The sequence below is a fragment of the Myxine glutinosa genome, chromosome 9 (assembly GCF_964187855.1).
Source record: "Myxine glutinosa chromosome 9, kmMyxGlut1.1, whole genome shotgun sequence".
Taxonomy (NCBI): Eukaryota; Metazoa; Chordata; class Myxini; order Myxiniformes; family Myxinidae; genus Myxine; species Myxine glutinosa.
Window position 1 is genome coordinate 77,432,681 of NC_136269.1, and position 16,421 is coordinate 77,449,101.

At 49.3% G+C, this 16,421-nt stretch overlaps 3 non-coding genes across 3 annotated transcripts; all 3 read left to right on the forward strand.

Moving 5' to 3' along the window:
• Positions 1-5,101: 5,101 nt before the first annotated feature.
• On the forward strand, positions 5,102-5,174 carry TRNAH-AUG (transfer RNA histidin (anticodon AUG)). The gene has a single exon. It is a non-coding gene; the product is annotated as a tRNA-His (tRNA).
• A 3,263-nt stretch (positions 5,175-8,437) lies between these two features.
• TRNAH-AUG (transfer RNA histidin (anticodon AUG)) lies at positions 8,438-8,510 on the forward strand. The gene has a single exon. It is a non-coding gene; the product is annotated as a tRNA-His (tRNA).
• A 5,359-nt stretch (positions 8,511-13,869) lies between these two features.
• Positions 13,870-13,942, forward strand: TRNAH-AUG (transfer RNA histidin (anticodon AUG)). Its single transcript has one exon. It is a non-coding gene; the product is annotated as a tRNA-His (tRNA).
• The last annotated feature ends 2,479 nt before the right edge of the window (positions 13,943-16,421 follow it).

The following is a 16,421-nucleotide window of genomic DNA, read 5'->3' on the forward strand; positions in this document are numbered from 1 at the left end:
ATAGAGGTCATGTGAAGTCCAGCAGGGGTCAGAAAGGAGTCATGTGAAGTCCAGCAGGGTTCAGATATATGTCATGTGAAGTCCAGCAGGGTTCAGAAAAGTTGGTGCATTCATTTGTGTTCAGCTGCAATTCCGAGGCCTTGTCAGAGGCCTTTGTGCGCGTGGCTCAGGAACGTGCACGTCTGCGACAACCGGAGACCCCTTACGTTGATCACTCATTATTGCAGCACTAAAACATATCAGTAGGAGTGATAGCTAGTAGTCACATGGGCCAGTGGCGCAATGGATAACGCGTCTGACTACGAATCAGAAAGATTGTAGGTTCGACTCCTACCTGGCTCAAAACTGATTTTGACTTCACTTTTAGCAATATTTAATGAAGTCGCGTGGTCGCTTTGCTTCTTCAACATATTTTCCTGAAGTCGAATTCATTGGAGTGGTAGTCCACCCCTTGGTGACGATTGAGTAACCTTGGTCACCTCTTTAAAATACAGTCGCGACCCTCGCGTCAAGAATTTGGCAACAGATTACGTCATCTTCCCGTTCCAAACCTGCTTTTTTAGTCATACTTCCTTGTGGAACAGAGAAACCCAAGGTATCACCGCCATCGGAACGAGGGTCAAGCTGGGCTCAAGTCTTTCACGAACCTGCTGGCCAGGCCCAACGTTCAAATATGGTTGGAGGAGGAATTTGTCATTTGTTCCGGCTGCCTGCGAAAGCTCGCCCATGCTTCCTGAAGTACACTGGGATCTGCAACGTCGACCAACGAAGACTGGCAGACCGTCAGTGAAAAGGCACTGTCATGTGAAGTCCAGCAGGGTTCAGATAGAGGTCATGTGAAGTCCAGCAGGGTTCAGATAGAGGTCATGTGAAGTCCAGCAGGGTTCAGAAAGATGTCGTAGGAGGTCAAGCAGGGTTCAGAAAGAGGTCAGAGGAGGTTCAGCAGGGTTCAGAAAGAGGTCATAGGAGGTCCAGCAGGGTACAGAAAGAGGTCGCAGTAGGTCCAGCAGGGTTCAGAAAGAGGTCATGTGAAGTCCAGCAGGGTTCAGATAGAGGTCATGTGAAGTCCAGCAGGGTTCAGATAGAGGTCATGTGAAGTCCAGCAGGGTTCAGATAGAGGTCATGTGAAGTTCAGCAGGGTTCAGATAGAGGTCATGTGAAGTCCAGCAGGGTTCAGAAAGATGTCGTAGGAGGTCAATCATGGTTCAGAAAGAGGTCAGAGGAGGTTCAGCAGGGTTCAGAAAGAGGTCATAGGAGGTCCAGCAGGGTACAGAAAGAGGTCGCAGTAGGTCCAGCAGGGTTCAGAAAGAGGTCATGTGAAGTCCAGCAGGGTTCAGATAGAGGTCATGTGAAGTCCAGCAGGGTTCAGAAAGGAGTCATGTGAAGTCCAGCAGGGTTCAGATATATGTCATGTGAAGTCCAGCAGGGTTCAGAAAAGTTGGTGCATTCATTTGTGTTCAGCTGCAATTCCGAGTACTTGTTAGAGGCCTTTGTGCGCGTGGCTCAGGAACGTGCACGTCTGCGACAACCGGAGACCCCTTACGTTGATCACTCATTATTGCAGCACTAAAACATATCAGTAGGAGTGATAGCTAGTAGTCACATGGGCCAGTGGCGCAATGGATAACGTGTCTGACTACGAATCAGAAGATTGTAGGTTCGACTCCTACCTGGCTCAAAACTGATTTTGACTTCACTTTTAGCAATATTTAATGAAGTCGCGTGGTCGCTTTGCTTCTTCAACATATTTTCCTGAAGTCGAATTCATTGGAGTGGTAGTCCACCCCTTGGTGACGATTGAGTAACCTTGGTCACCTCTTTAAAATACAGTCGCGACCCTCGCGTCAAGGATTTGGCAACAGATTACGTCATCTTCCCGTTCCAAACCTGCTTTTTTAGTTCTACTTCCTTGAGGAACAGAGAAACCCAAGGTATCACCGCCATCGGAACGAGGGTCAAGCTGGGCTCAAGTCTTTCACGAACCTGCTGGCCAGGCCCAACGTTCAAATATGGTTGGAGGAGGAATTTGTCATTTGTTCCGGCTGTCTGCGAAAGCTCGCCCATGCTTCCTGAAGTACACTGGGATCTGCAACGTCGACCAACGAAGACTGGCAGACCGTCAGTGAAAAGGCACGGTCATGTGAAGTCCAGCAGGGTTCAGAAAGATGTCGTAGGAGGTCAAGCAGGGTTCAGAAAGAGGTCAGAGGAGGTTCAGCAGGGTTCAGAAAGAGGTCATAGGAGGTCCAGCAGGGTACAGAAAGAGGTCGCAGTAGGTCCAGCAGGGTTCAGAAAGAGGTCATGTGAAGTCCAGCAGGGTTCAGATAGAGGTCATGTGAAGTCCAGCAGGGTTCAGATAGAGGTCATGTGAAGTCCAGCAGGGTTCAGAAAGATGTCGTAGGAGGTCAATCAGGGTTCAGAAAGAGGTCAGAGGAGGTTCAGCAGGGTTCAGAAAGAGGTCATAGGAGGTCCAGCAGGGTACAGAAAGAGGTCGCAGTAGGTCCAGCAGGGTTCAGAAAGAGGTCATGTGAAGTCCAGCAGGGTTCAGATAGAGGTCATGTGAAGTCCAGCAGGGTTCAGAAAGGAGTCATGTGAAGTCCAGCAGGGTTCAGATATATGTCATGTGAAGTCCAGCAGGGTTCAGAAAAGTTGGTGCATTCATTTGTGTTCAGCTGCAATTCCGAGGACTTGTCAGAGGCCTTTGTGCGCGTGGCTCAGGAACGTGCACGTCTGCGACAACCGGAGACCCCTTACGTTGATCACTCATTATTGCAGCACTAAAACATATCAGTAGGAGTGATAGCTAGTAGTCACATGGGCCAGTGGCGCAATGGATAACGCGTCTGACTACGAATCAGAAGATTGTAGGTTCGACTCCTACCTGGCTCAAAACTGATTTTGACTTCACTTTTAGCAATATTTAATGAAGTCGCGTGGTCGCTTTGCTTCTTCAACATATTTTCCTGAAGTCGAATTCATTGGAGTGGTAGTCCACCCCTTGGTGACGATTGAGTAACCTTGGTCACCTCTTTAAAATACAGTCGCGACCCTCGCGTCAAGGATTTGGCAACAGATTACGTCATCTTCCCGTTCCAAACCTGCTTTTTTAGTTCTACTTCCTTGTGGAACAGAGAAACCTAAGGTATCACCGCCATCGGAACGAGGGTCAAGCTGGGCTCAAGTCTTTCACGAACCTGCTGGCCAGGCCCAACGTTCAAATATGGTTGGAGGAGGAATTTGTCATTTGTTCCGGCTGCCTGCGAAAGCTCGCCCATGCTTCCTGAAGTACACTGGGATCTGCAACGTCGACCAACGAAGACTGGCAGACCGTCAGTGAAAAGGCACTGTCATGTGAAGTCCAGCAGGGTTCAGATAGAGGTCATGTGAAGTCCAGCAGGGTTCAGATAGAGGTCATGTGAAGTCCAGCAGGGTTCAGAAAGATGTCGTAGGAGGTCAAGCAGGGTTCAGAAAGAGGTCAGAGGAGGTTCAGCAGGGTTCAGAAAGAGGTCATAGGAGGTCCAGCAGGGTTCAGAAAGAGGTCATGTGAAGTCCAGCAGGGTTCAGATAGAGGTCATGTGAAGTCCAGCAGGGTTCAGATAGAGGTCATGTGAAGTCCAGCAGGGTTCAGATAGAGGTCATGTGAAGTTCAGCAGGGTTCAGAAAGAGGTCATGTGAAGTCCAGCAGGGTTCAGAAAAGTTGGTGCATTCATTTGTGTTCAGCTGCAATTCCGAGTACTTGTCAGAGGCCTTTGTGCACGTGGCTCAGGAACGTGCACGTCTGCGACAACCGGAGACCCCTTACGTTGATCACTCATTATTGCAGCACTAAAACATATCAGTAGGAGTGATAGCTAGTAGTCACAGGGGCCAGTGGCGCAATGGATAACGCGTCTGACTACGAATCAGAAGATTGTAGGTTCGACTCCTACCTGGCTCAAAACTGATTTTGACTTCACTTTTAGCAATATTTAATGAAGTAGCGTGGTCGCTTTGCTTCTTCAACATATTTTCCTGAAGTCGAATTCATTGGAGTGGTAGTCCACCCCTTGGTGACGATTGAGTAACCTTGGTCACCTCTTTAAAATACAGTCGCGACCCTCGCGTCAAGGATTTGGCAACAGATTACGTCATCTTCCCGTTCCAAACCTGCTTTTTTAGTTCTACTTCCTTGAGGAACAGAGAAACCCAAGGTATCACCGCCATCGGAACGAGGGTCAAGCTGGGCTCAAGTCTTTCACGAACCTGCTGGCCAGGCCCAACGTTCAAATATGGTTGGAAGAGGAATTTGTCATTTGTTCCGGCTGCCTGCGAAAGCTCGCCCATGCTTCCTGAAGTACACTGGGATCTGCAACGTCGACCAACGAAGACTGGCAGACCGTCAGTGAAAAGGCACGGTCATGTGAAGTCCAGCAGGGTTCAGAAAGATGTCGTAGGAGGTCAAGCAGGGTTCAGAAAGAGGTCAGAGGAGGTTCAGCAGGGTTCAGAAAGAGGTCATAGGAGGTCCAGCAGGGTTCAGATAGAGGTCGCAGTAGGTCCAGCAGGGTTCAGAAAGAGGTCATGTGAAGTCCAGCAGGGTTCAGATAGAGGTCATGTGAAGTCCAGCAGGGTTCAGATAGAGGTCATGTGAAGTCCAGCAGGGTTCAGAAAGATGTCGTAGGAGGTCAAGCAGGGTTCAGAAAGAGGTCAGAGGAGGTTCAGCAGGGTTCAGAAAGAGGTCATAGGAGGTCCAGCAGGGTACAGAAAGAGGTCGCAGTAGGTCCAGCAGGGTTCAGAAAGAGGTCATGTGAAGTCCAGCAGGGTTCAGATAGAGGTCATGTGAAGTCCAGCAGGGTTCAGATAGAGGTCATGTGAAGTCCAGCAGGGTTCAGATAGAGGTCATGTGAAGTTCAGCAGGGTTCAGAAAGAGGTCATGTGAAGTCCAGCAGGGTTCAGAAAAGTTGGTGCATCCATTTGTGTTCAGCTGCAATTCCGAGTACTTGTCAGAGGCCTTTGTGCGCGTGGCTCAGGAACGTGCACGTCTGCGACAACCGGAGACCCCTTACGTTGATCACTCATTATTGCAGCACTAAAACATATCAGTAGGAGTGATAGCTAGTAGTCACAGGGGCCAGTGGCGCAATGGATAACGCGTCTGACTATGAATCAGAAGATTGTAGGTTCGACTCCTACCTGGCTCAAGACTGATTTTGACTTCACTTTTAGCAATATTTAATGAAGTCGCGTGGTCGCTTTGCTTCTTCAACATATTTTCCTGAAGTCGAATTCATTGGAGTGGTAGTCCACCCCTTGGTGACGATTGAGTAACCTTGGTCACGTCTTTAAAATACAGTCGCGACCCTCGCGTCAAGGATTTGGCAACAGATTACGTCATCTTCCCGTTCCAAACCTGCTTTTTTAGTTCCATTTCCTTGAGGAACAGAGAAACCCAAGGTATCACCGCCATCGGAACGAGGGTCAAGCTGGGCTCAAGTCTTTCACGAACCTGCTGGCCAGGCCCAACGTTCAAATATGGTTGGAGGAGGAATTTGTCATTTGTTCCGGCTGCCTGCGAAAGCTCGCCCATGCTTCCTGAAGTACACTGGGATCTGCAACGTCGACCAACGAAGACTGGCAGACCGTCAGTGAAAAGGCACGGTCATGTGAAGTTCAGCAGGGTTCAGAAAGATGTCGTAGGAGGTCAAGCAGGGTTCAGAAAGAGGTCAGAGGAGGTTCAGCAGGGTTCAGAAAGAGGTCATAGGAGGTCCAGCAGGGTACAGAAAGAGGTCGCAGTAGGTCCAGCAGGGTTCAGAAAGAGGTCATGTGAAGTCCAGCAGGGTTCAGATAGAGGTCATGTGAAGTCCAGCAGGGTTCAGATAGAGGTCATGTGAAGTCCAGCCGGGTTCAGAAAGATGTCGTAGGAGGTCAATCAGGGTTCAGAAAGAGGTCAGAGGAGGTTCAGCAGGGTTCAGAAAGAGGTCATAGGAGGTCCAGCAGGGTACAGAAAGAGGTCGCAGTAGGTCCAGCAGGGTTCAGAAAGAGGTCATGTGAAGTCCAGCAGGGTTCAGATAGAGGTCATGTGAAGTCCAGCAGGGTTCAGAAAGGAGTCATGTGAAGTCCAGCAGGGTTCAGATATATGTCATGTGAAGTCCAGCAGGGTTCAGAAAAGTTGGTGCATTCATTTGTGTTCAGCTGCAATTCCGAGGACTTGTCAGAGGCCTTTGTGCGCGTGGCTCAGGAACGTGCACGTCTGCGACAACCGGAGACCCCTTACGTTGATCACTCATTATTGCAGCACTAAAACATATCAGTAGGAGTGATAGCTAGTAGTCACATGGGCCAGTGGCGCAATGGATAACGCGTCTGACTACGAATCAGAAGATTGTAGGTTCAACTCCTACCTGGCTCAAAACTGATTTTGACTTCACTTTTAGCAATATTTAATGAAGTCGCGTGGTCGCTTTGCTTCTTCAACATATTTTCCTGAAGTCGAATTCATTGGAGTGGTAGTCCACCCCTTGGTGACGATTGAGTAACCTTGGTCACCTCTTTAAAATACAGTCGCGACCCTCGCGTCAAGGATTTGGCAACAGATTACGTCATCTTCCCGTTCCAAACCTGCTTTTTTAGTTCTACTTCCTTGTGGAACAGAGAAACCCAAGGTATCACCGCCATCGGAACGAGGGTCAAGCTGGGCTCAAGTCTTTCACGAACCTGCTGGCCAGGCCCAACGTTCAAATATGGTTGGAGGAGGAATTTGTCATTTGTTCCGGCTGCCTGCGAAAGCTCGCCCATGCTTCCTGAAGTACACTGGGATCTGCAACGTCGACCAACGAAGACTGGCAGACCGTCAGTGAAAAGGCACTGTCATGTGAAGTCCAGCAGGGTTCAGATAGAGGTCATGTGAAGTCCAGCAGGGTTCAGATAGAGGTCATGTGAAGTCCAGCAGGGTTCAGAAAGATGTCGTAGGAGGTCAAGCAGGGTTCAGAAAGAGGTCAGAGGAGGTTCAGCAGGGTTCAGAAAGAGGTCATAGGAGGTCCAGCAGGGTTCAGAAAGAGGTCATGTGAAGTCCAGCAGGGTTCAGATAGAGGTCATGTGAAGTCCAGCAGGGTTCAGATAGAGGTCATGTGAAGTCCAGCAGGGTTCAGATAGAGGTCATGTGAAGTTCAACAGGGTTCAGAAAGAGGTCATGTGAAGTCTAGCAGGGTTCAGAAAAGTTGGTGCATTCATTTGTGTTCAGCTGCAATTCCGAGTACTTGTCAGAGGCCTTTGTGCACGTGGCTCAGGAACGTGCACGTCTGCGACAACCGGAGACCCCTTACGTTGATCACTCATTATTGCAGCACTAAAACATATCAGTAGGAGTGATAGCTAGTAGTCACAGGGGCCAGTGGCGCAATGGATAACGCGTCCGACTACGAATCAGAAGATTGTAGGTTCGACTCCTACCTGGCTCAAAACTGATTTTGACTTCACTTTTAGCAATATTTAATGAAGTAGCGTGGTCGCTTTGCTTCTTCAACATATTTTCCTGAAGTCGAATTCATTGGAGTGGTAGTCCACCCCTTGGTGACGATTGAGTAACCTTGGTCACCTCTTTAAAATACAGTCGCGACCCTCGCGTCAAGGATTTGGCAACAGATTACGTCATCTTCCCGTTCCAAACCTGCTTTTTTAGTTCTACTTCCTTGAGGAACAGAGAAACCCAAGGTATCACCGCCATCGGAACGAGGGTCAAGCTGGGCTCAAGTCTTTCACGAACCTGCTGGCCAGGCCCAACGTTCAAATATGGTTGGAAGCGGAATTTGTCATTTGTTCCGGCTGCCTGCGAAAGCTCGCCCATGCTTCCTGAAGTACACTGGGATCTGCAACGTCGACCAACGAAGACTGGCAGACCGTCAGTGAAAAGGCACGGTCATGTGAAGTCCAGCAGGGTTCAGAAAGATGTCGTAGGAGGTCAAGCAGGGTTCAGAAAGAGGTCAGAGGAGGTTCAGCAGGGTTCAGAAAGAGGTCATAGGAGGTCCAGCAGGGTACAGAAAGAGGTCGCAGTAGGTCCAGCAGGGTTCAGAAAGAGGTCATGTGAAGTCCAGCAGGGTTCAGATAGAGGTCATGTGAAGTCCAGCAGGGTTCAGATAGAGGTCATGTGAAGTCCAGCATGGTTCAGAAAGATGTCGTAGGAGGTCAAGCAGGGTTCAGAAAGAGGTCAGAGGAGGTTCAGCAGGGTTCAGAAAGAGGTCATAGGAGGTCCAGCAGGGTACAGAAAGAGGTCGCAGTAGGTCCAGCAGGGTTCAGAAAAGTTGGTGCATTCATTTGTGTTCAGCTGCAATTCCGAGTACTTGTCAGAGGCCTTTGTGCGCGTGGCTCAGGAACGTGCACGTCTGCGACAACCGGAGACCCCTTACGTTGATCACTCATTATTGCAGCACTAAAACATATCAGTAGGAGTGATAGCTAGTAGTCACATGGGCCAGTGGCGCAATGGATAACACGTCTGACTATGAATCAGAAGATTGTAGGTTCGACTCCTACCTGGCTCAAAACTGATTTTGACTTCACTTTTAGCAATATTTAATGAAGTCGCGTGGTCGCTTTGCTACTTCAACATATTTTCCTGAAGTCGAATTCATTGGAGTGGTAGTCCACCCCTTGGTGACGATTGAGTAACCTTGGTCACCTCTTTAAAATACAGTCGCGACCCTCGCGTCAAGGATTTGGCAACAGATTACGTCATCTTCCCGTTCCAAACCTGCTTTTTTAGTTCTACATCCTTGAGGAACAGAGAAACCCAAGGTTTCACCGCCATCGGAACGAGGGTCAAGCTGGGCTCAAGTCTTTCACGAACCTGCTGGCCAGGCCCAACGTTCAAATATGGTTGGAGGAGGAATTTGTCATTTGTTCCGGCTGCCTGCGAAAGCTCGCCCATGCTTCCTGAAGTACACTGGGATCTGCAACGTCGACCAACGAAGACTGGCAGACCGTCAGTGAAAAGGCACTGTCATGTGAAGTCCAGCAGGGTTCAGATAGAGGTCATGTGAAGTCCAGCAGGGTTCAGATAGAGGTCATGTGAAGTCCAGCAGGGTTCAGAAAGATGTCGTAGGAGGTCAAGCAGGGTTCAGAAAGAGGTCAGAGGAGGTTCAGCAGGGTTCAGAAAGAGGTCATAGGAGGTCCAGCAGGGTACAGAAAGAGGTCGCAGTAGGTCCAGCAGGGTTCAGAAAGAGGTCATGTGAAGTCCAGCAGGGTTCAGATAGAGGTCATGTGAAGTCCAGCAGGGTTCAGATAGAGGTCATGTGAAGTCCAGCAGGGTTCAGATAGAGGTCATGTGAAGTTCAGCAGGGTTCAGAAAGAGGTCATGTGAAGTCCAGCAGGGTTCAGAAAAGTTGGTGCATTCATTTGTGTTCAGCTGCAATTCCGAGTACTTGTCAGAGGCCTTTTTGCACGTGGCTCAGGAACGTGCACGTCTGCGACAACCGGAGACCCCTTACGTTGATCACTCATTATTGCAGCACTAAAACATATCAGTAGGAGTGATAGCTAGTAGTCACAGGGGCCAGTGGCGCAATGCATAACGCGTCTGACTACGAATCAGAAGATTGTAGGTTCGACTCCTACCTGGCTCAAAACTGATTTTGACTTCACTTTTAGCAATATTTAATGAAGTCGCGTGGTCGCTTTGCTTCTTCAACATATTTTCCTGAAGTCGAATTCATTGGAGTGGTAGTCCACCCCTTGGTGACGATTGAGTAACCTTGGTCACGTCTTTAAAATACAGTCGCGACCCTCGCGTCAAGGATTTGGCAACAGATTACGTCATCTTCCCGTTCCAAACCTGCTTTTTTAGTTCTACTTCCTTGAGGAACAGAGAAACCCAAGGTATCACCGCCATCGGAACGAGGGTCAAGCTGGGCTCAAGTCTTTCACGAACCTGCTGGCCAGGCCCAACGTTCAAATATGGTTGGAGGAGGAATTTGTCATTTGTTCCGGCTGCCTGCGAAAGCTCGCCCATGCTTTCTGAAGTACACTGGGATCTGCAACGTCGACCAACGAAGACTGGCAGACCGTCAGTGAAAAGGCACGGTCATGTGAAGTCTAGCAGGGTTCAGAAAGATGTCGTAGGAGGTCAAGCAGGGTTCAGAAAGAGGTCAGAGGAGGTTCAGCAGGGTTCAGAAAGAGGTCATAGGAGGTCCAGCAGGGTACAGAAAGAGGTCGCAGTAGGTCCAGCAGGGTTCAGAAAGAGGTCATGTGAAGTCCAGCAGGGTTCAGATAGAGGTCATGTGAAGTCCAGCAGGGTTCAGATAGAGGTCATGTGAAGTCCAGCAGGGTTCAGAAAGATGTCGTAGGAGGTCAATCAGGGTTCAGAAAGAGGTCAGAGGAGGTTCAGCAGGGTTCAGAAAGAGGTCATAGGAGGTCCAGCAGGGTACAGAAAGAGGTCGCAGTAGGTCCAGCAGGGTTCAGAAAGAGGTCATGTGAAGTCCAGCAGGGTTCAGATAGAGGTCATGTGAAGTCCAGCAGGGTTCAGAAAGGAGTCATGTGAAGTCCAGCAGGGTTCAGATATATGTCATGTGAAGTCCAGCAGGGTTCAAAAAAGTTGGTGCATTCATTTGTGTTCAGCTGCAATTCCGAGGACTTGTCAGAGGCCTTTGTGCGCGTGGCTCAGGAACGTGCACGTCTGCGACAACCGGAGACCCCTTACGTTGATCACTCATTATTGCAGCACTAAAACATATCAGTAGGAGTGATAGCTAGTAGTCACATGGGCCAGTGGCGCAATGGATAACGCATCTGACTACGAATCAGAAGATTGTAGGTTCGACTCCTACCTGGCTCAAAACTGATTTTGACTTCACTTTTAGCAATATTTAATGAAGTCGCGTGGTCGCTTTGCTTCTTCAACATATTTTCCTGAAGTCGAATTCATTGGAGTGGTAGTCCACCCCTTGGTGACGATTGAGTAACCTTGGTCACCTCTTTAAAATACAGTCGCGACCCTCGCGTCAAGGATTTGGCAACAGATTACGTCATCTTCCCGTTCCAAACCTGCTTTTTTAGTTCTACTTCCTTGTGGAACAGAGAAACCCAAGGTATCACCGCCATCGGAACGAGGGTCAAGCTGGGCTCAAGTCTTTCACGAACCTGCTGGCCAGGCCCAACGTTCAAATATGGTTGGAGGAGGAATTTGTCATTTGTTCCGGCTGCCTGCGAAAGCTCGCCCATGCTTCCTGAAGTACACTGGGATCTGCAACGTCGACCAACGAAGACTGGCAGACCGTCAGTGAAAAGGCACTGTCATGTGAAGTCCAGCAGGGTTCAGATAGAGGTCATGTGAAGTCCAGCAGGGTTCAGATAGAGGTCATGTGAAGTCCAGCAGGGTTCAGAAAGATGTCGTAGGAGGTCAAGCAGGGTTCAGAAAGAGGTCAGAGGAGGTTCAGCAGGGTTCAGAAAGAGGTCATAGGAGGTCCAGCAGGGTACAGAAAGAGGTCGCAGTAGGTCCAGCAGGGTTCAGAAAGAGGTCATGTGAAGTCCAGCAGGGTTCAGATAGAGGTCATGTGAAGTCCAGCAGGGTTCAGATAGAGGTCATGTGAAGTCCAGCAGGGTTCAGATAGAGGTCATGTGAAGTTCAGCATGGTTCAGAAAGAGGTCATGTGAAGTCCAGCAGGGTTCAGAAAAGTTGGTGCATTCATTTGTGTTCAGCTGCAATTCCGAGAACTTGTCAGAGGCCTTTGTGCGCGTGGCTCAGGAACGTGCACGTCTGCGACAACCGGAGACCCCTTACGTTGATCACTCATTATTGCAGCACTAAAACATATCAGTAGGAGTGATAGCTAGTAGTCACAGGGGCCAGTGGCGCAATGCATAACGCGTCTGACTACGAATCAGAAGATTGTAGGTTCGACTCCTACCTGGCTCAAAACTGATTTTGACTTCACTTTTAGCAATATTTAATGAAGTCGCGTGGTCGCTTTGCTTCTTCAACATATTTTCCTGAAGTCGAATTCATTGGAGTGGTAGTCCACCCCTTGGTGACGATTGAGTAACCTTGGTCACGGCTTTAAAATACAGTCGCGACCCTCGCGTCAAGGATTTGGCAACAGATTACGTCATCTTCCCGTTCCAAACCTGCTTTTTTAGTTCTACTTCCTTGAGGAACAGAGAAACCCAAGGTATCACCGCCATCGGAACGAGGGTCAAGCTGGGCTCAAGTCTTTCACGAACCTGCTGGCCAGGCCCAACGTTCAAATATGGTTGGAGGAGGAATTTGTCATTTGTTCCGGCTGCCTGCGAAAGCTCGCCCATGCTTTCTGAAGTACACTGGGATCTGCAACGTCGACCAACGAAGACTGGCAGACCGTCAGTGAAAAGGCACGGTCATGTGAAGTCCAGCAGGGTTCAGAAAGATGTCGTAGGAGGTCAAGCAGGGTTCAGAAAGAGGTCAGAGGAGGTTCAGCAGGGTTCAGAAAGAGGTCATAGGAGGTCCAGCAGGGTACAGAAAGAGGTCGCAGTAGGTCCAGCAGGGTTCAGAAAGAGGTCATGTGAAGTCCAGCAGGGTTCAGATAGAGGTCATGTGAAGTCCAGCAGGGTTCAGATAGAGGTCATGTGAAGTCCAGCAGGGTTCAGAAAGATGTCGTAGGAGGTCAATCAGGGTTCAGAAAGAGGTCAGAGGAGGTTCAGCAGGGTTCAGAAAGAGGTCATAGGAGGTCCAGCAGGGTACAGAAAGAGGTCGCAGTAGGTCCAGCAGGGTTCAGAAAGAGGTCATGTGAAGTCCAGCAGGGTTCAGATAGAGGTCATGTGAAGTCCAGCAGGGTTCAGAAAGGAGTCATGTGAAGTCCAGCAGGGTTCAGATATATGTCATGTGAAGTCCAGCAGGGTTCAGAAAAGTTGGTGCATTCATTTGTGTTCAGCTGCAATTCCGAGGACTTGTCAGAGGCCTTTGTGCGCGTGGCTCAGGAACGTGCACGTCTGCGACAACCGGAGACCCCTTACGTTGATCACTCATTATTGCAGCACTAAAACATATCAGTAGGAGTGATAGCTAGTAGTCACATGGGCCAGTGGCGCAATGGATAACGCGTCTGACTACGAATCCGAAGATTGTAGGTTCGACTCCTACCTGGCTCAAAACTGATTTTGACTTCACTTTTAGCAATATTTAATGAAGTCGCGTGGTCGCTTTGCTTCTTCAACATATTTTCCTGAAGTCGAATTCATTGGAGTGGTAGTCCACCCCTTGGTGACGATTGAGTAACCTTGGTCACCTCTTTAAAATACAGTCGCGACCCTCGCGTCAAGGATTTGGCAACAGATTACGTCATCTTCCCGTTCCAAACCTGCTTTTTTAGTTCTACTTCCTTGAGGAACAGAGAAACCCAAGGTATCACCGCCATCGGAACGAGGGTCAAGCTGGGCTCAAGTCTTTCACGAACCTGCTGGCCAGGCCCAACGTTCAAATATGGTTGGAAGAGGAATTTGTCATTTGTTCCGGCTGCCTGCGAAAGCTCGCCCATGCTTCCTGAAGTACACTTGGATCTGCAACGTCGACCAACGAAGACTGGCAGACCGTCAGTGAAAAGGCACGGTCATGTGAAGTCCAGCAGGGTTCAGAAAGATGTCGTAGGAGGTCAAGCAGGGTTCAGAAAGAGGTCAGAGGAGGTTCAGCAGGGTTCAGAAAGAGGTCATAGGAGGTCCAGCAGGGTACAGAAAGAGGTCGCAGTAGGTCCAGCAGGGTTCAGAAAAGTTGGTGCATTCATTTGTGTTCAGCTGCAATTCCGAGTACTTGTCAGAGGCCTTTGTGCGCGTGGCTCAGGAACGTGCACGTCTGCGACAACCGGAGACCCCTTACGTTGATCACTCATTATTGCAGCACTAAAACATATCAGTAGGAGTGATAGCTAGTAGTCACATGGGCCAGTGGCGCAATGGATAACACGTCTGACTATGAATCAGAAGATTGTAGGTTCGACTCCTACCTGGCTCAAAACTGATTTTGACTTCACTTTTAGCAATATTTAATGAAGTCGCGTGGTCGCTTTTCTACTTCAACATATTTTCCTGAAGTCGAATTCATTGGAGTGGTAGTCCACCCCTTGGTGACGATTGAGTAACCTTGGTCACCTCTTTAAAATACAGTCGCGACCCTCGCGTCAAGGATTTGGCAACAGATTACGTCATCTTCCCGTTCCAAACCTGCTTTTTTAGTTCTACATCCTTGAGGAACAGAGAAACCCAAGGTTTCACCGCCATCGGAACGAGGGTCAAGCTGGGCTCAAGTCTTTCACGAACCTGCTGGCCAGGCCCAACGTTCAAATATGGTTGGAGGAGGAATTTGTCATTTGTTCCGGCTGCCTGCGAAAGCTCGCCCATGCTTCCTGAAGTACACTGGGATCTGCAACGTCGACCAACGAAGACTGGCAGACCGTCAGTGAAAAGGCACTGTCATGTGAAGTCCAGCAGGGTTCAGATAGAGGTCATGTGAAGTCCAGCAGGGTTCAGATAGAGGTCATGTGAAGTCCAGCAGGGTTCAGAAAGATGTCGTAGGAGGTCAAGCAGGGTTCAGAAAGAGGTCAGAGGAGGTTCAGCAGGGTTCAGAAAGAGGTCATAGGAGGTCCAACAGGGTACAGAAAGAGGTCGCAGTAGGTCCAGCAGGGTTCAGAAAGAGGTCATGTGAAGTCCAGCAGGGTTCAGATAGAGGTCATGTGAAGTCCAGCAGGGTTCAGATAGAGGTCATGTGAAGTCCAGCAGGGTTCAGATAGAGGTCATGTGAAGTTCAGCAGGGTTCAGAAAGAGGTCATGTGAAGTCCAGCAGGGTTCAGAAAAGTTGGTGCATTCATTTGTGTTCAGCTGCAATTCCGAGTACTTGTCAGAGGCCTTTGTGCGCGTGGCTCAGGAACGTGCACGTCTGCGACAACCGGAGACCTCTTACGTTGATCACTCATTATTGCAGCACTAAAACATATCAGTAGGAGTGATAGCTAGTAGTCACAGGGGCCAGTGGCGCAATGCATAACGCGTCTGACTACGAATCAGAAGATTGTAGGTTCGACTCCTACCTGGCTCAAAACTGATTTTGACTTCACTTTTAGCAATATTTAATGAAGTCGCGTGGTCGCTTTGCTTCTTCAACATATTTTCCTGAAGTCGAATTCATTGGAGTGGTAGTCCACCCCTTGGTGACGATTGAGTAACCTTGGTCACGTCTTTAAAATACAGTCGCGACCCTCGCGTCAAGGATTTGGCAACAGATTACGTCATCTTCCCGTTCCAAACCTGCTTTTTTAGTTCTACTTCCTTGAGGAACAGAGAAACCCAAGGTATCACCGCCATCGGAACGAGGGTCAAGCTGGGCTCAAGTCTTTCACGAACCTGCTGGCCAGGCCCAACGTTCAAATATGGTTGGAGGAGGAATTTGTCATTTGTTCCGGCTGCCTGCGAAAGCTCGCCCATGCTTTCTGAAGTACACTGGGATCTGCAACGTCGACCAACGAAGACTGGCAGACCGTCAGTGAAAAGGCACGGTCATGTGAAGTCCAGCAGGGTTCAGAAAGATGTCGTAGGAGGTCAAGCAGGGTTCAGAAAGAGGTCAGAGGAGGTTCAGCAGGGTTCAGAAAGAGGTCATAGGAGGTCCAGCAGGGTACAGAAAGAGGTCGCAGTAGGTCCAGCAGGGTTCAGAAAGAGGTCATGTGAAGTCCAGCAGGGTTCAGATAGAGGTCATGTGAAGTCCAGCAGGGTTCAGATAGAGGTCATGTGAAGTCCAGCAGGGTTCAGAAAGATGTCGTAGGAGGTCAATCAGGGTTCAGAAAGAGGTCAGAGGAGGTTCAGCAGGGTTCAGAAAGAGGTCATAGGAGGTCCAGCAGGGTACAGAAAGAGGTCGCAGTAGGTCCAGCAGGGTTCAGAAAGAGGTCATGTGAAGTCCAGCAGGGTTCAGATAGAGGTCATGTGAAGTCCAGCAGGGTTCAGAAAGGAGTCATGTGAAGTCCAGCAGGGTTCAGATATATGTCATGTGAAGTCCAGCAGGGTTCAGAAAAGTTGGTGCATTCATTTGTGTTCAGCTGCAATTCCGAGGACTTGTCAGAGGCCTTTGTGCGCGTGGCTCAGGAACGTGCACGTCTGCGACAACCGGAGACCCCTTACGTTGATCACTCATTATTGCAGCACTAAAACATATCAGTAGGAGTGATAGCTAGTAGTCACATGGGCCAGTGGCGCAATGGATAACGCGTCTGACTACGAATCAGAAGATTGTAGGTTCGACTCCTACCTGGCTCAAAACTGATTTTGACTTCACTTTTAGCAATATTTAATGAAGTCGCGTGGTCGCTTTGCTTCTTCAACATATTTTCCTGAAGTCGAATTCATTGGAGTGGTAGTCCACCCCTTGGTGACGATTGAGTAACCTTGGTCACCTCTTTAAAATACAGTCGCGACCCTCGCGTCAAGGATTTGGCAACAGATTACGT